General features: G+C 37.7%; 1 long non-coding RNA gene across 2 annotated transcripts in view; it reads right to left on the bottom strand.

The window, feature by feature from the left end:
* LOC148981428 (uncharacterized) overlaps window positions 1–25,604 on the bottom strand; it is a 162,995-nt gene that overhangs the window by 16,091 nt on the left and 121,300 nt on the right. Inside the window, exon 3 of one of the 2 annotated variants that reach the window (XR_016168526.1) lies at window positions 20,932–22,358. The exons of the other annotated variant lie outside the window; for it this stretch is intronic. This is a non-coding gene — a long non-coding RNA (uncharacterized LOC148981428). Of the gene's footprint in view, window positions 1–20,931; window positions 22,359–25,604 lie in introns of those variants that run through there. 2 annotated transcript variants of the gene reach the window in all.

The raw sequence follows: 25,604 nt of genomic DNA, 5'->3' as shown, positions 1-25,604 counted from the left end.
ATTAGACACTTTTTAATCATGCGTCAAATTCGTACGAATTGGTCGTGAGATAGTGTTGGGCATGCCTGATATGCCCAGTTCTTGTTTGCACAGGAGGAGAACACTGAAGTGTTTTTAAAGTTTAGATATGGGAAACTGATATATGCTGATTATGCTAACTGCCTCTTTAAGTGCAGTTAAAGAAAATATTTAAAATGTGTGTGAACGCAGGGCAATATAAACAAGTAAAGACATAATTGGATTGCAGCTGTAGGGAGTAAATGCAGTTTACTCTTTATGCTTGAGATTGACACTATTTGATAAGCTTTTAAATTGCCTTCAAGTGGAAAGAATGATACATTTGAGCTACAGTATTTTCCCCCGACACAATTTTCAAATACGTTTTCCCATCCCTTCTGAGTGTGCAAAAGAAATTAACCATTTTTAGTGATGAAATGTAGTTATTCTTGTAGTTATTATACACCAATTTGAGATAAAATATTGACAGTTACTTTGTCTGTTTTTTCCTCAAACAATGAAATTAGTTAACTAAATAAACTAAATAAAACCAAAGCAGAATCTATTGACATCTCTGAATGTATCAGTTTTTTAATGAATCAGTTAGGTGAATGATTAAATGACTCATTCATATAGACAAATCAGTGTTTTCAAACAAATCGAATGAATGAATAATTCAAAGGACTATATTTATTGGTGTAAATGTGTAATGCGCAGGAAGTATCAAGGTGGATTAAGAAAATCCACACCAGACTACAGATTGCCATGTCTGGAATACTCATTCTGCCAATAAAAGTTGAGGACTCATAGTCGATTATATTTCTATACTTATATATATTTTATTTTATATTGTTAAATAAACATACAGTATAGTTTATACTACAAGCAAATTAAATCAAATGTACAAAACACATCAAAATTTGAAATATAACTATAATATAATGAAACTTTCAATAAATATATTACTTGGCTACAGTGTGCATGTATGGCTACTTTTAATTGGCTTATTTAGACTGTAAAATGGCAACTCATCTTTACTTAAAATATCCAAAACTTCATATAATAATTAATTTATAGTAACACATGGTCCTTTTAGGAAGTTCTCAGCTTTGAACCAGCAGATAAAAATAAGGGAATTCTTGAATCTGTTTTAAGAGTTAATCACTTTAGAAATCTTCAAATGCAAAGCGGCCTGTTTGACATTATCAGACGGCGTTTGTGAGGGCTCTGTACTCAAAGCTTTTGCGTGTGAAGTGCTTTAACACAAAAAGAGCCTCAGTCAATAGATCTCGCCTTTGGCTAGCCCATTCCCAAAGTCCTTTATTTTCCCAAAATCCGTTATAACATTCATTTCTATCCCACAAATAGCCAAGTCATGCACTCACTTTGCACTGCTTCACAGGGAAAAGATATAATCTCTGCCATTTTCTGCCAACCAGAAAGAGCTGGAAGTCCCCTACTTTCAGCATCAGAGCCCTGTTAACAGGCTCTTTCTCTGGCAGCTCTGCAAGGCACCTAAAAAGAAGCTTTGTAATTTTTCTGAAGCATTAATTTTAAAAACTTTTTTTTTTTTTTTTTTTTGCAGGGCAGTGTGATAAAAGACCTAAGCAAGCTACTTATTTGAAATAGTCCCTGGAAACAGTCAATATGTGTGCAATGCTGTGCTTAACAGAGTACACAATTTTGCCCTTTCAATAGCTGCTGTCAGAATCATTTGTGGTAAAATAAGATAATCTCTTCTTGTGCTGCATCCTCAGAAACCTCATCCTGTGGTGGAGTAAATGTCAGGTGTAAAGAAAAGATTTCTTGCTGAGGATGTTGCCACTTGCACATCTTCGAATGAATGACAAACTGTGTCCCCAGTCTAATAATTTCATCATTTAATTTCAGTGATCGTCTACAATGTGAATTATTGAGTGTCAAGTTCAAATTGGTTTGAATCAAATCACATCAATGATTTTCTGTGTGTGTGTGTGTGTGTGTGTGTATACACACACAGCCTCAGGGAACAGTATTCCAACCCAATTTGAACCTGAAATTCATTTAAATTCCATTATTTGTATCTGCTGGTTCAAAGCTATAAACAAACTAACTTTAGCATCTAATGTGCCTAAAGTCTTCTTCTTCTGCTGGGGTGGTGTTTTATCCTCTTTGACGTCATAAAAACGAGTCGTTTGCTGAGCCTGGTGTCAAAAGCTTTTATTGGACTAACAAGGACGTTTTCAGTTCTGAAACTTACAGGATATTCTTATAATATGATGACCTCTTAGATCTTCCTCTTAGAGCTCGAGGAAAATTTGATTTCTCAGTTCATCACCCCTTTAATTTTCAACAATATTATTGATCTGCCTTACTTAAGGTGGACGATGACGCAATTTTCTTCTTGAAACAAACTTATTGTATTTTCATGTTATCTCTGTAAAGCTACTTTGATACAATATGTATTGTAAAAAGCGCTATAAATAAAGGTGACTTGACTTGCATATGTGGTTTATGAGGACTATAGGGATGTAATGTATTTTTTTTTTTATAAAGTACAAATTTTATATTCTACCCCCTGCCTACACTAACCCTAAATGCTACCCCCATCAAAGAAAACCTTTGGCATTTTTAGAATTACAAAAAAAATAACATTGTGTATGTTTTTTAAGCTATTTGATATAACCACAAGAACACACACACACACACACAAAATCATTGATGTGATTTGATAAGGTTAAACGACCCTAAAAATGGTCCTCTAAAATTTGGGGGGTTATAATTTACAAATCAACTATGATGCAAAAAAGCATATCCATAAAATATTCACTATAAACAAAAGGATCATAATTGTTGCATAAGTACTTAGTACTAGTATCAAATTCCCTCAAAATGCAAAGTATTAAATAAAATGTATTGTACAAAAATGTTACACTAAATTTAAAGAGAGAGAGAGAGAAAATAACAGCAGAGTGTAACCCATAAATGAGGAACACCAAAGTTTTGTAGTAAAATCAATTATTTTGTTAGTAGGCCAATTTGTTATTAATGGAATCATTAATAAAATCGTTAAAGGCCTGGTACCTTATGTGCTATCAGAATCCAAAATCTTTACATCCCTAATGTTTCCCATCCCTACGACTGGCAGAAAACATTTAAATTGGTCCTTTCTTTCCGTATTACAGCATGCCCATTTCACTTGATAAATAGTGCGTAAGGGTTTAGCTATTTATAAACCTAGTTGCTTTTGCAAACAAACTGCAAATCTTCATCAATGTCTACAAACAAACAAAGAATTACAAAGATCAGCTGGAGCACATTACAGACGTTACCTGAGCAGTGAACTTGAGCAAAACATGGATGAGATTCTTCTGCGAATCAGTGCCTGCCGAATAATAACTTGTGATTGTAAAAAGAGGCTTTGATGGAAACAGAAAGATCGTTATTTGGCACTTTTACATAATTGTCTGCTCCCTGAGGTGATGTCAGATTTGCATCAGTTAAGGGCCAAATTGGCTTCGCTCTTAATATCATGCTTTCCCCTCACACAGAGTATGCGGTATTGCTTTTCTGAATATTTCAGGTAAGGGAGATGTCTTGCTCAACATTTCTCGCCTCGGGAGCTTTATTTTTCATGCGTGCCAAGCCAGGAGAAAACAAACTAGGAGACGATGTACAAAAGGCAAAGAAATATAAAAAAGGTGAAGGAACGGAAGAAACAAAAGCGGAAAAAATGAATAATGCATAACAAAGTCCTTCTCGCTCTGCAAGGGGGGCAATGAATACTGAGATATCACCGGTTTTAGAAGGCTGTTTCGGTTGGTGAAATACGCATCCCTGGAAGCCTGAGCCAGACCTCACAGCATTACAGAGATAAAAGACATAAAAGTAGCAGAGACAGATTTGAGGTATACACACTGTCAACTAGACTAACTGTATACATTTTCCCAAGTACCAAATCTTACACTTTCAGGGTTTTTTCTGTTTTTATAATGATCTAAAATTTCTAAAAATACATATATGTGTTTATGTATTCAGTCCCACATTGTATTCAGTCCCACATCTTCTTGCTTCTTGTTGACATGTAGTTGCAAAGTTAGTAAGTAGAAAAGTGGACCATGGAAATTATGGGCTCTATCTTTCAAACGACGCAAATGACTTTATACACAAACGCATGTGTCATTCCTATTTAGCATGCGCGCAAAGCGGGATTTTTACCTCAAAAGACGCACGTCTGTAAACTAGGAAATGAACTTGTGCTCCCTGGGTGGATCGGCGCAAAAAGGAGACGTGTTTCGCCGCAAACATTCCCTGGTGCTATTTTACACTTCCAGAAAACAATTGCGCCACTGACCAGAAAAAACCTGGTCTAAAGTCAGTGGCGCGTTGCGCGTTGTTCATAATGCTATTTTAAGCGCGCATGCTTGGCCATAATGTAGCGGGTGCACAACGCGCATACACTTTGATTCTCTCATCAACACAGATGCAGCAGTTTTTTATAACATTATAACAAGAACAAATATTAACACATGAGGGAAATCATTGTGGTTTACATGAAGATGAAAAAAAACCTTATTACCCATTTTTTAAGGCTAATTAAAAGGCTAATAAAGGATCAGACCTGTTTGCCCAATAGTGGCAAGAAACATAATATAATGTTTAACCGACGCTGATGTGCGAGGGTTTCTCCCATCCATCCCCATACAACGTCACTTCTCTGTCTTTTACTGCCCTGACAAGAACGTCGGTCTCATCGGCTGTGAACGCTCCTGGCGCGCGCCTGGTAAACCCGCCGTTATAATAACAATCCGTCATGCAACATGCGCACCTGTTCTTAAAGGGTGTGTTGGATGGCGCTCTGATTGGTTTATTTCACGTTACGCCCAAACCACACCTATGAACAATGAAGCTACTTCAGACCAACCCCTTTTAGATTTGCGCCAGGCTCGAGAGACATTTATCCCGCCGGGAAAATAGCAACAGCGCCGGGACCCGCCCACAGAGTTACTTGCGCTTTGACACTTGCGTTTCAGATCGTTAAAATAGGGCCCAAAGTGTTACTTGTAGCACAATACTTCACTTCATGCGAGACTGGGGCTAGTTGTCACATATTTTACTCCAGTAAATATGTTGACTACAATACGCTATTTAATATTTCTATCATTAAGGCCTCATTGCCCTCACAGGGTGTTCGTTTGTGACAACATGAAGCAATAGTGATTTTGAGGAATGCATTGTTAGCATTGTTAGCTTCACACACAGCTTCTCAATAACATCTTGATTTAATCTGTCCACAAAGTCATTTCCCACATCACAACTGGGCCACAATTGTGCCCTACAGCAAATTCCAGATGTGTTTTCACAGTTCTTTGTTCCTTTGTGACACTTTCCCATATAGAGTAGTGTTGTGCTGAGTTCTTGATATGGTTGAGTGCTGCCATGTTTAGGTTGGTGTCTGATTCAAGCACAAGTCTCACTCTTGTTCCCTAAGAAGAGAGTTTTGAGGAACAACCTTTTCAAGACAATGCCTGGGTGGTTTGATTAAGCTTTTACCCAATGGTATTTGCTAAATGTTAAAATAGTGCTCATAAATGGCTGTTGAAACGAGTAGAGGCTTGAACCGAAAGAGTATTCCATACATTACGACATGCAGATTTAGCAACATGCTAACTTGAATTCATTTCAATCCGAATCCATTGTGATCCTTGACTTTTTGAGACGGAAAGCAACAGAAAGAAGAGAGAGGGCAGATCTTGAAACCTTAAAACTCACCCATCGTATGTCACATCAGTAACAGACTGGATAAGCTCAGCTGAGTCCTGTAAAGACTTTTGTCCAGCCATGTCAAGGACCCTCACAAAAGCTGCTTACTATCATTCCTCTCAATTAAACATTCACTGAGCACATTAGCACAGACAAGCTGGGCCAGGAGGCACAGAGCCAGCATAAACGTGACTAAAAAACAGAGATGCTGAGACTCGGACAATAAAATATATGGCCTTCTCATTCCCTCTTGCCATAGACCAGAGTCACATACAAACACATTTGGCATGAATCAACCCCCCTTTTATGGGAATAACTAGCATAGACTGGAAAGCATCGATAATGACTCATAACATCCTAGAAAATTACACTACTCAGGGCTTTGTTGCAAAATTGAAAAGAAAATTAATCCCCTTTATAATTGGGTGCCAAGGGATTAAGGCAATATTTACTTACATATCACAGTGAAGCTTCAGTGTCCTGGGAAACTCTGCTTTATTTTACACTTTTTTTTTTACCTGTAATGTACTTGGAGGCAGAACGTTTGCATGGAGATCTCCACAAGGGAACGTTTGGAGCGATCACATATTCATAATGTTTTCTTGGCCTCAGTGTCCTTTCAGTTCCTCAACTGACATAACAGATGAAGACCTCAAAAGATATCTTCACTGACTTGAAATTTCCTTTGACTGTGAATGGATTGTTTTTAGACCGTTTAGACTTTGAGGTTCAACGTCAATGCTTGCGGCTTATTTTAGGTCTAAAGCATGGATGTTAGGGCAGACTCAATAAGCAAACGTTGTAATGTTCTGAGAGTACAGGCTTTCAGAACAGCAGGCTCTTAGAGAAATATGGAAACATAATCAGTACCATTGTATGTATGAGACTTCACAGAAAATGTACTCATGAAAAACATGCTCAAATCAAAAGGATAAAAAAAGAAATAAATTACATTTTGCACCAAAGCAGCATATTAGAAGAATCTGTCTGGAATAATGGCAGCTTTAAAATACATTTAAAATAGAAAATAGTCATTTCACACCATTTTTTTGTGCTTTTTTGATTAAAGGTACACTGTGTAACTTTTGGACATCTATAGCGGTTAAACACAAAAGTGCATGCATTTTGCGGAAGAACATTGTTTTGGTTGTGCTTCGGCTCTGCGTGACTGTGTGGATAAATATGGTTCTATAAATAAATTTCGAGGATTCATTTTTAGGATTATCCTACAGCTCATACAACATTTACTGCTAGGCTTTAGAGAAGACGTTACTGTAACTTTACCCATTAAGAGGACAAGGCACTTGTTGAAATTAAATTCCAACACAGTGCTACAACAACCATAATGAAATGACCCTTTACAATAGATAATGCTGTACAATGAACTCTGTTAGTGAGATATGGCAATGTATCTGTTCAATAAAATACCTTACTAACCTGTTGAGTAATAAAAATGCCACCTCTGCGTCGCTTTTACAACATTTACAACAACTTACAATATCCGAAAAAGCCAAGCCAATGTTGATTCTCGTTTATTACAAGCTGTATCACATTCTGTATCACATTATCACATTTTTATTCTTAAAGCAAGTGATTCCCCGAAAGTTCGAGTTTTAGCGTGCAACATTTCAACGTTTCTTGTTTTTGCTAATCTATGCACTATACAAGTTTCAAAATAGCCGGATCAACTTTTCCATATTGACGGATATGTCGAGACACGGACAGACGTGGGATGTACGCAATTTCCCACGAAAACCATCCCGCTAGGTCTAAAATAATTGAATTGTTTTCACTTACCATAGTGAATTAGGGTAGGACAAATATATATTGGAAGAAGGACTGATGATGTATTGACTCATTATTAAAATTTTGTTGATTTTTTAAACAAAAAAGTTCAGCCTCATTAGAAAAACGTAATTGTGGCAAAATAAATTGTGTCTTGCACGTTTCGTGGCAGTTTCAAAGTGAAATGTCCAATGAGTGACCAGTGTCCAGTGAGGTTAGTGTTTTCCGGAACAGATGAAAGTGAATGTGGCAACGTTTTATTACGTTGGAGTTTGTACTTATCACCGCAGTTCTAAGTTGAAATGTCTGGTGAGAGGCGCTAAAAGCTTAATGCTCCATTTTAAAATAACGTACACCTACACTAAACCCTAAACTTACCCGATAGTGTTAACAAAAGCAAATGTTAAATAACGCAATAGTAACCATGCCATTTTAGCTTGTTTGACTTGAGTAAAAGTACAAGTGCTATATCAAAAAAGTGACTTGAGTAGAAGTTGAAGCACCACACATACATAAGTAAAAGTACTAAAGTATTCAACATTTTTTGTACTTAAGTAATGCAAGTAGTTTATTTTAAAATTCACTACTTAAGTACTAAAAGTAAAAGTACAAGTATTGTGTCATGCAATTATTAAAGAAAGCAGTCAAAAGTTTGAACTAATAATCAAATAAGGCACTTTGGCGGCCGCCAAAAAAATGTCATTGCAAGACAACCCCTGCATTAGTTGTCAATGTGTGTGTCAATCATTACCATTACCCTATAAAACTTGCGTGTGATTTAGGCAGCATGAAAGCCAACTTGCAACAAATGATTCGTAAAATTTTTATAATTGTTACGAGTAACTAGCAGAACATTAAAAAAATATCGAAGTAAAAGTATTCAATTCATCGAAAATATCGACTAAAGTAAAAGTAGAAGTATGAGAAAAAAAACAATACTCTAGTAGAGTACAGATACAGCATTTTAGTACTTAAGTACAGTACTTTAGTAGTTCTACTTAGTTACTATACATCTCTGCGACTCGTCTTTCACGTGATTCGTACCCAAGCTCTCTATGTCACAAGAACAATTCTGTACCAGCTATCGAGCAAGCTTAGTATGTTAGTAAAACCGAACATATGGAGCTGGTTAAGTGATGAAAACTCCAAAATATATTCATTTACAAATCATGTGCTATATGGTTAAAAAGTGTTTTGAGGTCATAACAAATTGTGCAAGGAGCCGTGTGAAAACAAGTCTTTATTATTTCATAATCTGCCACTGTATATGAAATCGATTAAAAGTCCTTGCTGTTTAACTGCCTCAAGTGTTTGTTTATGTTGGAAACTGCAGTGATGTACATATTGGTAAATATTTTGCATTTGGAAAAAAATTGCAGGTTTTTCCAATGAGCCTGAAAAAGTTACATAGTGTCCCTTTAAATAAATGCAGCCTTGGCGGGCACTCTAAAAAAAAATGCTGGGTTGTTTTAACCCAATTTTGGTTCAAATATGGGCAAACTCAATTGTTGGGTTAAAAATGCAATTTATAAATTTAACCCAACAGCTGGGTTTGTCCATATTTGACCCAAAATTGGGTTAAAATAACCCATCATTTAGAGTGTACAAGATTTCTTGAAGATCTCAAACATTTCAATTGTCGTAAATACTCCATAATGCAAAAAAAAAAAAGTCTTTTGTGAAAGTGATGTGATTAATGCGGGACCCACAACAACCCCTGTACCCTGTGCAATTTAGGAACAACATTTTTGCAATAAGAAGTACTGTACTGATCTATATTTAAATAGTTATTTTAATGCTGAAATGCTAGTGGTGGATAGCATTATTGCAAAACAGGACCACACTTTTAGCCATTCACAGGTATACAGCTCATGGGAACGACAAGCAGCAATTCATCTTTGTCCCCTTCATTTAATGCTTGTGAATTTCATTTGTTATGTTTGCGCTGTTGAAAATAATGGACTGAATGATGATTGAGAGAATAAGGCACTTTGGCGGAGCAGGGACATCTCAATGGAGCTGTGCAGTACACTGAGCTCTCAGTCTGTTTAGCCAGCTGGAAGCTCAGATGATTATAGGTTTGCTCTTCCAGTTGGGCTCCAAAAGCAGATTTATGGCAATAGAGCACTGAATGATATTGGCTGATTCGGATTGTTTAAGAGGTCCTTGTGTGGGACCACCATTTCTGTCACTCTGCCCATGTAGACTGTCTGCTGCCAAGAAAGAAATATATTTTTTGTGCCAGTTTGCAAACACACAGGAGAGCTTGGACTGCAGGGATAAAGGCTTTAGATGATTTGACTTGAGCCAGACTCTTAGTGGACAGTTTTCTGTGTGTTCTCCGACACCTTTCAGTGTTCACAAAAACACCACTTTCCAGTTTCATGCCTTTAAGATTTTCTCTGTTTTGAATTAAAAATACATGAGTCTGAATATAGTGTGTTACAGCTCACTTTGTCATTCAACCATAGAGAGAGTGCAAGTGGTTGGTGTTGCTCGGACTGCCAAGAAGAGACAAACTGATGTGGGGTCGTCAGTGGAGCAGACAGGTTCAGGCTTGGGTCATCTAGAACTGACACATTTAAAAATGCAAGTGGGAAATGCTTACTAGCTTGTAAACCCTTGATAATTTAACAGCAAAATTCATGCTTACAGCTGGTAGGATTGCTGTGGCAAAAATAAAACACTGAATAGTGCCTGGTTTCTAGGAATTATCAGGTTAAAAAAAATAATAATAATTCAATCCAGCTGATTCAAATAGGTATTAAATTTGACATATTCTTTCTAATTCCTAAACAGTCAGTCAACGCAACAAGCTGAGCAGCATTTTATCAGGCCTAAGACCTCTTTAAGGTTTATCTCAATATGTTTCTTCCGCAATCAAATAAATGTTCCTCATCCATGTTTAAAATGTAATATTCAAGAGGAGCGGGATTTTTGGTCCAATCAGTTTTCAGTGTGGGCTGGAAAATTGCCACAGAAATAGAAACCGAATGACCAAAAAAATGCCTTTCCGCTTGCCGTGCCTGGTTAAGACACAATGTTTAATGTTGTGCTCTAAATTAGCAATTTATGCTGTAAAATAATTTACAAATATATACTTTTTATTTATAAAAATTACTGTACCAGACCACTAAGTATAGCAGGATGACCATGGTTTTGAATATTGATACATCTGCCCTTTCCAATTAACACCAGAATGGGTAGTAATCTCAGACAACTTAATATATTTTAATAAAATCCTCAAATTTGTTTGAAGAACAGAATTAGCCAGAGATCAGAAAATCTGGCATCTGTTAAATCATCTCCGATGTATTAAGCAAGTTACGAAGAATGGACCCAAGGATTTACATCTTGTTTATCAGGCATTTTGGGAGACACAACAAGTGAATAGAGAAAGAAATTATACATCAATCTTCCAATGAAATATTAGATATTATTATGAAAATGCTGCCAATTATTAGTCCCATTATTACATTTGTTTTTTCATTACATGTTGCCCCAAGAACACATTAATATGAAAATTATGGTGGAGTGCACTCCTCCCAACTCCCTTGCTTTCCCTTCATAAACTACATTTCCCATAACCCATTTCCCGGACTCTTTATGCTTCATTACTTTTAGCCTATTTAAGCCCTGTTTATTCAGTAATTCTCTGTAAAGTATTGTAAGTGTCACAATGCATTTCTGAGCTCTCTCTCTCTCTCTCATCCCTTGTTATGGTTTTGATCTTCCATTTGTTTTGTTATCTCTGTTTTTGAGATAATAATATTCTGTTAAAAAAAATAATAATAATAATTTGAAAAAATAATAATATTGTAGATATAACTATAGATAACTATAGATATTGTAGAGGGAAAAATAAAACACTTCCATTTCTCAACAGGTTCTTTTTCCCAGCAGGTTTTCTTTTCAACTACGTACCAATGCATTTAGATGCACCAACGTTGACCACAATTTAAAAGACAGACAGACGGTGCATTGGTGTGAATCATTGAGGCAGCATTTAGCAAGAACTTGAACAAGAGGCATTAAAAATTAATCGTCCTCTTTAAAAATTTAATTGAAACAGTTTGACACAAAATGACCCCATGATAAACTCTCACACATCTGATCAAAGTTATTACTATAGCAAAAGCATTAAACACTGTTGTGGTAGATTCAATTTTACAAGCTTTAACTTAAATGCACACCTTAAAAATCCCACTTTAGTTGTCTGAAAAGGGAGCATGACCTTGAATAATGGGATTACTTCAACATTGAAATGCGAACAAATTGGTGTATCATTTCAGGGGGTCATTCTCTGAGATATCCAATCAATTTCATCTCCCAGTATTGTGTTTTGTAGGAGGCAGAAATTACTGAGATGGGATTTTGTCTTAACAGCACCGGATTTTGAGATGTATCACCTACACAACTGGTTTTCAGATCAGGAACTGCATCTGGGCTAAATCAAGCCAAATGTTTTATTGAGCTGTGGCATCCATTATTCATAATGTCATTAACGGCTTGAGCAACTCCACCATAGAGCCGCATACCAATGAACCACATGAGAGAAAGGCAGAGAGAGAGAGAGGAATATTAATTCTTGTCTCTCGACTGCTGTAAAAGGTAACTTAAGTCTCATTAATTCTCTTGGCTGATCATTAAGAGGGAACTTTGCCGTGTTGGTTCACAGAACAGCTGTAACAAAAGTGCCGCCATTTTGGATTTTGAACTGGGTGCCTCACTGGCACAAGATTGGATCAAATCCAATGATAACACCATTGAACTGAGATAACTTATAAGGAGACATTAGACACTCCAGCTCAGTCATTTCAGGATTAATGAGAGGAAATGCAAATTGGTCTCTATAGCACGCATTGTATTTATCGTGCAATTTATACGTGGAAATAAAATGTTACATTCATATGATACGCACTGTCATCTTGAGTATAGGATTAGTAGTGTGGGGTATGAGCTTATTATACGTTTGGGATTAGTGGGGTACGTGGGTATTACCAGAGCCCGTCTAAAGGAGAGCCTTGGCACTTCCTATTAGCCCCATTGTGTACCATCCTGGTAGCAGTTCCATTAGAATTCCACTGGAGGTGATCACGGGCGAGAGCAGAATGAATGGGAGTCTATGGGGCTTTCACCTGCTTGTCGTTAAATTAACATAGATTTTATTGTTGATTCCGCAAGTTCAGTATAGATTATTGGCCAAAAGTCGAATGAACGAGTGCTTATGTCCTTTTGATTTCTTACAGGTTAAGCCGTTGTTGGCCGGAACACGCTAGCATTCTGCTATTATGTGACATCATCACATTTTTGAACGGATTTTTAGAACAGATAAGTGAACTTAAAAATGCAATTTTCAGCTGAGTGTATTATCTTAGCCCTCCCTTTTGAATACAACTTTCAAATTACTTGACAAAAAATTACATCCTGAGAAAAGTGGATTTATGGGGGTGAAACCCCATTGACTCCCATTCATTCTGCATTCGACCGTGAGCGCCCCCGCATGAACAGAGACGTGTTACTGCAGCGAGTCCAGAACCCGGAAGTAACCAGCCAGTGCCAATTCTCTTCAATTAGACATTCTCTGGTATTACACACCATAAAACATGCGAAAACTGTAAAAACTCATTTACATGTATAAATTGCACTATAAATACAAAGCATGCTATACAGATGCATTTCATTAGATCAGGCTGGATATTTTCCATCTGAATCTTACTATGTCATGTCGACAAATGGAAAAGCCATCCAGCTACTTATTATCATGTTAATTATTGTGTATTTCACACCAACAGGAACACCTTTTACCCCAAATACCATACTTTTACATATTCATCTGTCATTGAAAAACTGCTTCATTTATCTTAAACAAAACTGAAAATCATTAACAAGACCTTAGTCTCAAAATACGGTCAATCATTTTAACAATTCTCATTTGCTGCATAAATCTACAACATTTTTAAAAACATTAAATATTAGTGCAGAATCAACTTTGCATTGCTGTCCGCATCAAGGATCACCCACATTTCCCCGTGCCTCATCAAAAGCGTTTAAGAAAAGTTTTGAGCTAAATATTTTACCGCCTATTACCCCGGTGCGCCTTTAGCCCTGTTGCACTCTACTGAACATAAAACACGTCTATAAAATACGTCAGATTCTGTATATTCTTATCCAATGAATCTCAACCAGTTTCCCCTTTGTATCACAAGGCAGGAAACGCAAGATTCACCTCAGACTCGGCAGGTGGCTTTTGCTGCCACCCTGTCTCCTCTATCACTGCATCAGGCAGAGAGAGAGAGAGAGAGAGAGAGAGAGTCTCATAGGAAGCCAGGGCTGTCAGGTGGGGTCAGAGAGCACAACACAACAGGCACAGTGTAATCAGCGCTGGCGTGGAGTAATAACAAAAGTGTTTACAAGGAGATGCCCCACTGAGATTCCTTCTCATATCCAGGGCCCGTGCTCTTCCGCTCATCTCATAAAAACAGAAATAAGCACATAAAGAAGAGGCTTGAACGCACACACTCTCACTCACACAAATCCACAAACACGTTATATGTGATATGGAAAAGTTAGCTTCCACTGTAAGCATGAAATATAGCACCTTTTGGAAACATTGGCTGTACTCATAATGTTCTCAGTAAAAATTCCAGCAGCAGGTTAACGTGTTCCCAATGGAACCATAAATTTGCAGGTTATCTGAGAGACCTCCCTCACTGCTCCTTTTTTTAATGAACCATGAGCTTTAGAGTGAACATCCATCTTCCTCGTTGGCAGTGAGGAATGACACTGACCAGAGGAAGTTGAGGTCACCCAAGGTCAAAGCCATGTCAGCCAATGGTGTTCTCTTAAAGCGCCCCAGCCTTTTAAAGTCCCAACTGTAATTTCACATGAAATATACCCCTTCCCCTACCAAGAACAAGTCTATAAAAACCCTTTAAAAGTAAAGGTCATTTCTTATCAACAGTAAATCCCAGCATTACGTGACGCCTGACTCCACAGCACCTCAATATCCAAATTCTTTATGGAAAATATTGTGGGTAAGAACTCGTAGGTGTCTGGAGGAGGTTAGATTATGGCTGAGATGGCTTCCTAATATTCTTCTCTTATTTTGCGGTCCACGGCCCCATTTTAGCCAATCAATCTGAGCCGTGTCAGCAGGAGGTTAAAGCACCTAATCTGCAGGATACAAACAGATGCTCATCATTCAGCAAGCCATCTTTTACACTAAGGTGAGTGTAGGCTGAATGTGGAGACAGAAGACGACGGGCAAATGTCTTTTCCTGTCATGACACATGTGAGTCATGTGTGGTGTCTATAGACATGAAGGGATGATCCTGATAGGAGCTGAAGTGAAGGAAACCTGAGCCTGGAGGTGAGGGTTGAAACATTCTGATACAGAAAGGCAATGCAGCTGCACACACACACACACACACACACGCACACACACACACGTTGTGTGTGATTGAAATAGCAGGATACTTTACTATATTATATTATGTTATATTATATTATATTATTCAATCATATCTGAAAATAGTTGTGCTGCTTTAAAAATTCCAGGGTTCTTTAATGAATAGAAAGCATTTAATGTAATAGCATACAAGTGTTAGCAATGTCCAATTTATGATTCACTCTTTTGAGTCTGTTCTTTTCAATAAATTGTTCAAAGGGTAATATGTACGCAAAATGTTGTGAATTGGTTCACTATTCATTGTAAATCCTTTGTACAGTTCACTCACAATGATTCGTTTTGAGTGGTTTCTCATTCAGAACAAATAAAATGAGATGCTTTAGAACAGACAATAAAATACACTTCACAAGTGAAGTGGATATTGACCTAGAATTCACTTCATATGCATTTGCTTACACGTTTGACGTAATGCTGGTAAAAAAATCAAACAAATGATAGGATATGTACATACAGTACACACACACACACACACACACACACACACACACCCACACACGCACACACACACACAAACATGTTTTTAAATGGGATCATAGACTAATGTTGTTTTTAATAACAGCTATAAATACTTTTTTTTTTTTCAAAACAGCCCTAACAAAATAGAGAACGGGGGTAAATGTTGCAATATGACAAATCTGTGCCACAAAGGAAACTGACTAAAAAGCTGGCTTCTCTATTAATAAAATATCAATTTAATAATTAAAATTTATATTAATTTAATGAATTGAATCATTTACATGGAATGCCTACAAAATAAAAATGAGTCTATCATTATAATGGTTTCTTCCCTATTAGTCCTAAACATACTTGATTATGCTATTATGCATAACTATAAAATTTTCGATACAAAAACTTCACCTATACAATTTTACACACAAGGGCATCCTAAAAAGGAGGATTTGTCTGATTTAGCACACTTCTGGGAACGAAATTATCAGAATTGTCAGAATTATCATTACTGTCGTGAGCATCACCGAGCGTTTCCCCTGTCTGATATCGTCCTGGTTTGACCCTTTCCTAATCTCTGTTCTCTGCCTGTGTTACTTACGTCTGCCTAGATACTGAGTCTCGTCTGCCCGCCGCCTGCCTCGACCATCGCCTGTTGACTATCCCTGGATTTCCTCTGATACAGTTATTTGCCTGTGATATTGATCTTTGCCTGTTCAACTCTACTTTCTAATAAAAACGCTGCATTTGTATCCCCCAGACTCACGTGATTCATAACAATTAGTTATTGTTGAAAGAAATTGTTGATTGTAGAAAAAAAGAAAGAAAGAAAGAAAGAAAGATTAGTTAGAAAAAAAGACATTTCGTTAGTTATAAAGAAAGATTAGTTAGAAAGAAAATTAGTTTGACAGACAGACAGACAGACAGCTGGGCCACCGTAGCCTTGGCTCAATTTGAATATTCTGCAATGAAAGTCTATGGGATTTTTATGCACACTGAGTCAGAACAGTTTGAAGGTCTGACCCGAGTTTGGAGAATGTGGAGTTATTGCACTTTTCCATTACCAGCACCAGCTCGACTCGGCTCACTTTTCGCTCCGTTTTCCATTGCAGACAGTACTGCCACAAATAGTACCCGGTCGTCATAGCGACGCCTTTCGTTCCTCGTTGCCCTATCAAGCTCTCGCTGGATCCTCTCTTTAGCAACCAAAAGTCTGCACCTCCTCATTTGAACACAGCGTATTCTTCCAAGTTGCCATAAAAATAGTAGTAAATTTCGTAACTATCTCTGGCCAAACTATTTAAAAATGGCAGGGTTATTCTGGATACTCCATCTGGCGCGTGCAATGATGACGCAGTGAATGGTGACTATTCTCTCTGACCAATCAGCAGTCGGAATTGTTTTCTCATCACATTTTAGTATCGCCTCAGCTCGCTCAGAACCTCGCCTGAGGTGATATAAAAAGAAGTAGCCGAAAGCAGGTACACAGGTACAACTTTTACACAGTGGAAAACCAAAGGCGAGCCGAGTCGATTCAAGCTGGTACTGTGTAGTGGAAAAGCGCCATTAGAGTCAGAAATTTGAGGTCAGAATAATAATAATAATAATAAGCTTATTAGGATTTCAGTAAGATGGCTCTCACAAACTTAATGATCAATGGAAATCATTCTTATAGCCAGCTTCTCTCCGTTCCTTAATTTAAACCACATGTGTTTCATAATTTATCATGAACCTACAAACAAAACAATCAGTAATTCAAAGCAAAGGAATAAGAGAGTAGATAAAAAAAAAAACATTACCAGCTCTTTCCAGACTTTTCTCATAGTTGTGCTATTGTAAATGCAGAGAATGTCAGTAATAATCACAAATAAAGGCACAGAACTCAATCTCCTGCACATGAAAGTTTAGCTATCAGCTCTTAAATGCAATAAGAGGAGGGTGCACCGCATACCGAATTTCTCCGAATACTTAGAACAAGTCCCCATTGTCCTGACTAATTATCATTCCTATCTAATAATCACTGACAAAAAAAAAAAAAAACATATCCTATGTGAAACAGTCAAAATGTAGCCTTTGTTTCGTGTCAGCAGCAAGCATGACGAATAGCTCAAATTGAACCATATCTTTTTGGATGAACATTCTCTGTATTATGCAAAATGGGAGATTATTTTCCTGTCACACTAACCCAAACTGCAAAAGAATAAATACTATTACTGAAATGTTGACATTTAATGATTGCCCACAGTATTAAATTCCAGCGCAACACTAGTTTAATTCATTCACTCAGCATTACCGTCTCATTTACTGGGCACTGGCATCATTAATTATTCATCTTTGTTGTAGGGTATCGCCATTATATTATATTTTTTTTCCCCCATTTTCCTGCCTGTATGATTTCTACAAGCTGGCAAGTTCATAAATCTTTCCTCTTATTCATGACTGGCTCCTTGCCCTTTCCCTTTCCCATGGGGTAAAGAAACAGACTAGTAAAGCTTCTCTTCCACTCCCCAAACTCAGCTGAAAGTCATGCCCACCAGACCATAGACAGCCCATGATGAGAAAGCCCGAGTGCCTATGTGGAAGTGGGCCCGAGATGCAAAACTGCAGCTGGTGGGAAGGAGAAGATGAGGAGGCGAGGTTACTGAACCTGGACCGCACTGCCGTCCCACTGGAATAGTTGAGACTAGCGCCTATAAATGTTTTAAAGCATTTATATGGGTCATGATCCAGGTCTACGGATAGACTCTTGAAGAATGAAGGAGGGAATAAACAGAAATGCAGGTTTCTTGGCTGTGGTGTATTATTATTTTTACTTGAACCCCAGGCCTCCTATTGACTTTCAGGAGGAGCACAGGGCGTCAGCGCAGAATAAGGTGCATCAGCTGACATCAGCGGTTTCATCACCGCTCTTGATGTCTTCTGACCTCGTCAGCACTTATCTCTGAAAAAATGACTGCAGCTTTAAGGTAACAACTGCACATATACACTTATAACCCTGTATGCAGGGATGTAACCTAGCATAACATACAGGCATTGAGGGGAACAATTATTTAATATTTAACAATATTTAATAAACAACATTGGTAACACTACTTGAAGGGGTGTGCATAAAACTAACATGACACCTTCATAATTACGACATGACACAAGTTTCATGCATGTTTGTGACAACTGTCATTCGCTCAGTTATGACATTTTTAATGCAAATATGACATTGTTCGAGATGTCTTTGTTATGACACCTTGACATAAACCAGTACATCATGACCTGCCGGTGTCTTAGTCATGACAACTTGACATTACTAGGACAACACAACCTGTCATAAACATGACATACAGTAGCAGATTAATTATCAAACTTAAGAAACCACTTAGCTTTATTGGTTAACATTACATTAAAGTGTCAGGTGGTTGGTTTTGACATTGGCTGTCATGAAGCCATTATAACTTTTTAATGACATTTAAAAAAATCAAAATTCGATTAGTAACACTTTAGTTGAGGTCACAAAAAATATTCATGACACAGTTATAATGGCCTCATGACAGCCAATGTAAAAGCCAAACACATGACAGTTTAACTTAACTTTGTCAAGTTGTCATGGCAAAGACACTGACAGGTTATGATGTTATGGTTTATGTCAAGATGTTATAACAAAGACATCTTAAACAATGTAATATATGCATTCAAAATGTCATTACTGAGCAAAAGACACTTAATGACAGTTGTCATGAACATGCATAAACCTTACTTCATATTCAAGACATATGAGGGTGTCATATCAGTCTTATGCACACCCCTTCAAGTAAAGTGTTACCAAAACATTAAATATTTAACAACTGTTTTAAGATGACCCACGGTAACATACAGTTATGCAAACTAATCAACTTTTTTTAGGGAAATTCACCATTTTGAATTGATAATATATGCTGTTATTTGACTTCTTAAGAGTTAAATTTCTTTAAAAATATATATTTATTCTTGTAAGATGGCCATTCACATACAGACATAAGAGTTTTATGCCATGAAAAGACAACCTCTCCGAGCGCGAGGTGATTTTATATGCACACACATATTAAGAAATGGAAAAATACTCAGTGTTCAAAATCTCACTTCTGTTCCTAGCAGTCTAGACTACCTCCTGCAAAAGATAGTGTCAAGGATGTGCAGCTGTGTTTACAGACACAAAAACAAGTTGTTGTAACATACTGTACTTCTTATCAGAGCCCGCCAGCAAATTTGCGGACTGCATACAGAGACACGAATCATATAGGGCCCTACGATTTTTAACGATCTGAAACGCAAGCGTCAAAGCGCAAGTAACTTTGTGGGTTAGATCAAATCTGTGAGCTGTGATGAGGTGTTTCATTGTGCAAATGACACGCCTGAGCAGTGAATACTGCCGTTCACGCTTAGCGGCAACAGCAGCTGCCTGGCCAGCACGGGTTCTTCTTTCAGTCTCACGTGTGTTTGTGAGAAAACCTCTCTGTTGCCAACCTGCTGCCTAAGTTATGCACAACACACCAAAGACTCAACGAGAGTCCATAAATGTTAGCTGGTTTGCCAACTCACATTTAACTTTGGTTCAGTCTGTAGTTACCGCTCAACCTGCCTTGCATTCCTCATTCTTCACAAAAGATAAACAGTGTAGAAAATCTAAATACAATTTAGTGTCAAATTATCCTTAAAAACGTTCTCTGCTCAGTCTTGACCATTTGAAATTAGTTCACTGCAAGTTGTAACATTCTCACAGCAATTACCTCCTAATCACCCCTATTGATGTTTAATCAAAAGTCGTTAAATTATCTTTTTTTATATAATGGATCCATCACGGGTTGTCTTTTCCATAACTAATCTCATTCATACTTTTCTTTGATTTACATATACCCAGTGTTGTGCAAGTTACTTCCAAACTGTAATACATTAGGTATTACTTGTTACTGTTATTTAAAAGTAATTCATTACCTTACAATATTACTGTCCCAGAATTGTAATGCGTTACATTACTCATGTATTACTTTTGAGTTACTTTCACCAAAATAACTAAGTAGAACTTAACTTTTGGGCTGTAACGATAAGCAATATGAAACCGAAATCGCGATTCGCCACATCCACGAACCTACAGAATCGCGACACACCTCTTCCAACTCCAGCGTTATTCTCCTTACCGTCCAGATCCAATGCTGCCTTATCTTTAAATTAGGCTATTAGTATTATTTGAAGTTAACATTATAAAATACGTAGACCTACACCACAAAACTAGTTGAGGATAAATTATTTAAAATTGGGGAAGTCCAGCATTATGGACATGACATTTGCAGTCAAAACTTGAAATAAAAATTCTCCGAAAATTCATGTATTGAAACGTATATAGGCTATTTCCTTAAAGGACTCCAGACATTAGACAAATATCAGTCTATGTTTTATTTTTAATATTAGGGAAAAGACACACATTCATGCGTGACAAAAAAATAGGAGGTAAAATGGATTTTTTTGTAATTCTGTTAATTACACTGCGCAAATCGAATGAGGAAGGGTTGGCTCTCCAGTCTCCATAGAACTTAAAATATTCATTTTATTTTAGAGGAAAAAACAATGTTACAGACGTGACCGCTCTGAACTGGCACTAAAAGACTGCTTTAAAACTTTCACATAGTCTGTTGCCTTTAAGAAGTAAAAGCAGACAATACACTGTAATACAATTGTAATACAAGCCTCACTGAACATGTAACGAGTAAAATATTACTGAAAATTGATTAGTAATGCCTTACACTACTGCGTTACAGCAAAAACTAATATGTTACAGTAATGTATTACTTTTGTAATGCGTTACTCCCAACACTGCATATACCTGAATATTCAAATCATGATATCAGTACTTAGTCCTAGTTTGATTCAATGAAATAACATCATCAAATACATCACACAAATGAATTCTGCTAAAGTGCTAAACTTAAAGCATTAGAAGAAACTAATTGAAATGTGTTTTCAAAAAAAAAAACTGAATTGCAATTCAAGTGGGTGAAGGGTGAAGGAGAAACAATCTTCAAGAGAAAACTGAAAGGTCACATGCTTAACAACAGCATATTATTGGTTCCTTTAAAGATACTTTAAAGAACAACTAACAACGTTGAATTTTTTCTGAAATATGCTTATATAGCATACAGGTTTTTTAACAGTGTGAGATGAATAGCCCTAGAGGCTGCATGGCAATTTACTGTGATTGTCTCTAAATGAATGCGCGCATTCTATTTCCACCTTTGCGAATTATTAGCAATCAGCTTTCAAGCATTACTCGGATACATTACAGCTCAAGGGCGTTGATGGAGTTGTTATTGTATGTGGTGTTATTGTATCATACAGTGCTAATGCATTAAACATAGCTGTTATCTGCTTGACCATAGATGCATATCCTATGCACGGTAACAGGATGTGGCCTGTCTGCACCGCAAGCATTCAAGTGCATATAACCTTACAATCGCTGAGTGTGTACGTGTGCACACATCTATCTCTCCTCGAACCATTTATGCAAAAGCTGAGCCATGTATTAAAGTTGGCATAAGCTTGCTGCAGGCCTGCATGTTTAGATTGATGACACTGGAGTAAAGGTTGGGATTTGTTTGGCTCCGTGGCAGTCCACTCGCCGACTGATTTCTATTAATGACCTTATTATGGAACCAGAGCATTCAGACAAGCTGTTTACCTGCCCGGGGCACACGCCGCTGCTAGAACTGATTGCACACATTCATCAATAAGAACTAGAATCCAATAATCCAATACTGGCTCCTGCTCGGCGTGCACCACAGACTGTTCAGCAGTCTTCTCTCCAATGAGTTTATGAGGATAAAACTGAGGCACTTAATCCAGAGCGGGCACACATCACACCAGGCAGACAGCCAGATCCCTCTGCATCATCATCCTGGTGTGGAGACAGAGAGAACGAGAAAGAAAGAGAGAGAGAGAGAGAGAGCTTTGGGTGACGGCAGAGAGATCGGAGGCAGCTTTGAATTAAGGCTGCTGGGTCGAGTTCAGTAGAATATGGAGGTGGCGTTTGACTGACAGCTGAGGTTAAAACCTGGTAAGACAACAACAGTGCAAGGTGCACAGTATCAGCATTTACTAATATCTATGGCATTCATTGTTTTGCTCCCTCACAGAAGCTTTTAATCCTTTTGCTACTGAAAATCTGAACCAAGCAGATGCAGAGGTCACCCCCCACCAAAAAAAAAAAAAAAAGATGATCGATCTGTTACAAAACCTAGCAAACTTTCTCCATAGGCAACTTTTTAAGGCATCAAATGCACCAAATGCAAAGGCTGTTTCTAAGATACCATATGTTTGCCAAATTGTAAAGCAGCATGATACCACACACAAAGAAGACAATCCTAGAACGCATGGCAACAGGGCTGTGAAAACCATAGATATCTATAATAAAGGCTAGATGTCATAGATATCTATAATAAAGGCTAGATGTCGTACAGCGGAGTCTCTATCGTCATCACTGTCGGCCATCTTGTCACAGGCAAGCTTTCTGGCTGGCTCTGTGGTACCTGATGTAAGATGAGTGATCAGCATGAACACAAATACTCTTATCTCATTGAAGTCTTGACGGATTTACAAACGGTTTGGTTTCTTACAAACGTTATTAACATGGCTATAATTCTGGATGATTATTTATTTATACCCTTATTATTCATAAGTACGCAGTGTCATAACTACATCTCTGACGTTTATAACAAACCGAACTGTTTGAAAATCGGTAGAAAATTGAACAAGTTATGGTGATTTAAAAAGTACATGCAACATTAAAACGGAATGTTACGAGTGAGCGAGGTCTGACAAGATGGCCGCCAGGTGCGGACGTCGACCTCCATTGGCCAGCAGCGCGGACGAGACATCTAGCCTTTATTATGGGTATCTATGGTGAAAACATAAATCCAAGTTGGCCAATGTGGTAAAAGAAATATAGAGAATTTAAATATTCTTAAATACTGAAAAATATTGATTTAAAAAAGTAATAATTTAATCTAGCATCAAAATAAAGTAACTATTAGAAGATACTAAGTAGAGAGTGATACTAGTTAGCTGACATGTAGTTGCAAAGTAACTTTTAGTTAGTCTAAAGTTTACCATCAAAATAAAGTGTTACTAAAGATGTATCTTATGCTGAACAAAGCTGCATTTAAAAAAATAAAAATATCATAAAACTGTAATATAATGAAATATTATTACAATATTATTATTGTAAAACAGTTTTCTATTTTAATATATTTTAAAATGTAATTTATTCCTGTATTGACAAAGCTGAATTTTTAGCATCATTACTCCAGTCTTCAGTGTCACATGATCCTTCGGAAATCATTCTAATATGCTGAATTTGATGCTCAAGAAATATTTATTATTAGTGGTGCTTGCTGAAAGCAAGGCAACACTATTACTATTGTGTTTTTTGAGTCGGCCCAAAAGTTTGGCACGCTACTCCTCCCGCAGTTTTTGTCACACACCCATGAATGAGGTCTCAAAACGTGCGGAATATTCGGGAATGGTGTGCTATGACTTTTCTAAGCGATCGGGGGTACGATGTTCGCCCGAAGGGCGAACAAATTTCCCAAAAATCCCATAGACTTAACATTGCGACAAACTTTGACGACTCATAGCTCCGAGCGAGGATTTCCCAGAAACCTCCGATTTACCACATTTGAAGAGGCTGACAGGCTCTGTAAGAACATACCTCACAATGGGGTAAAAGTTGCACCCCTGGGGGGCAGGAGCTGCCCAAATTTTCCCCATTGACCCCAATGTTATTAGTGGTGCTTGCAAAGCAACACTATTGTTATCCTCCATACTTATTAATCTTATTTTTTTACTTCCGCCCTTTTTTTGGCACGCTACTCCTCCCGCAGCTTTTGTCACAGACCCATGGGTGAGGTGTCAAATCGACCGGCTCATTTAGGAGAGGTGTGCTATGACTTTTCTAAGAGATCGGGGGTACGATGGTCGCCCCAGGGGCGAAAAACGGCCAAAAAAAATCCCATAGACTTAACATTGCGAAAAACTTTGACGGGTCATAGCTCTGAGCGAGGATTTCGTAGAAATCTGTGATTTACCACATTTGAAGAGGCTGGCAGGCTCTGTAAGAACATACCACACAATGGGGTAAAAGTTGCACCCCTGGGGGGCAGGAGGGGCCCAAAGTTGCCCCATAGACTTACTATGGTGAAGGACGTCCCATCAAATGCATGTGTTTTTCCTACTATGGTAAATTGCATAGGGATTTTGCATTGAACATAGCTCTGGATCACAGTGTCATAGAGACAAGGGGGCGGGCTCATTTTACTCAGACGACCAATCAGTCCCTCAGGGTTATTGTGAAGGTATTAAGCCACGCCCTAGCAACCATATAGAGCACCTTAGCAACAACTCCCATAGACTTCCATTGAAAGAGATCAAAGGGATATCTCAGGATAGAAGTGTCATAGAAACACAAGGGTGGTCTCGTTTGACTCGGGGTAGCAAACAGCCAATCATGAATAACCTCAACAATTTCTGGCTACGCCCTAGCAACCATTATCAAGGACCTTAGCAACCAAATTTTAAAGAGGTATATCTTCCATTCTGAATGTCAGAGAGGCATGGGAGTTGTATTATATCAATCAAACTGACCAGCAGCCTTTGGAGATTCATGATTGGCAAGTGCCAAGCCACTCCCTAGCAACCAAACAGAGTACCCTAGCAACCATTTTGCAAGACCTATATCTCTGCATCAAAACATCGTATAGAGATGGGGGTTGGTTTATACATTCACATTGACTGTGGAGCTTCATGATTGGCAGCTGCCAAGCCACTCCCTAGCAACCAAACAGAGTACCCTAGCAACCATTTTGTAAGGCCTATATCTCTGCAATAAAATATTGTATAGAAATGGAGGTAGGTTTATACATTCACATTGACTTTGGAGCTTCATGTTTGGCAGCTGCCAAGCCACTCCTTAGCAACCAAACAGAGTACCCTAGCAACCATTTTGAAAGACCTATATCTCTGCATCAAAACATCATATAGAGATGGGGGTTGGCTCTTTTTACTCATGCTAGCAAACAGGACTTGCTACATGCTACACATGCTAGCAGTGAATAGCTACATGCTAATATTTATTAGCTAAGTGCTA

Source organism: Pimephales promelas, chromosome 5 (assembly GCF_988280905.1).
Source record: "Pimephales promelas chromosome 5, fPimPro1.hap1.1, whole genome shotgun sequence".
NCBI lineage: Eukaryota > Metazoa > Chordata > Actinopteri > Cypriniformes > Leuciscidae > Pimephales > Pimephales promelas.
The sequence above is the reverse complement of the archived record's forward strand: the minus strand, read 5'-3'. Positions and strand labels throughout refer to the sequence as shown.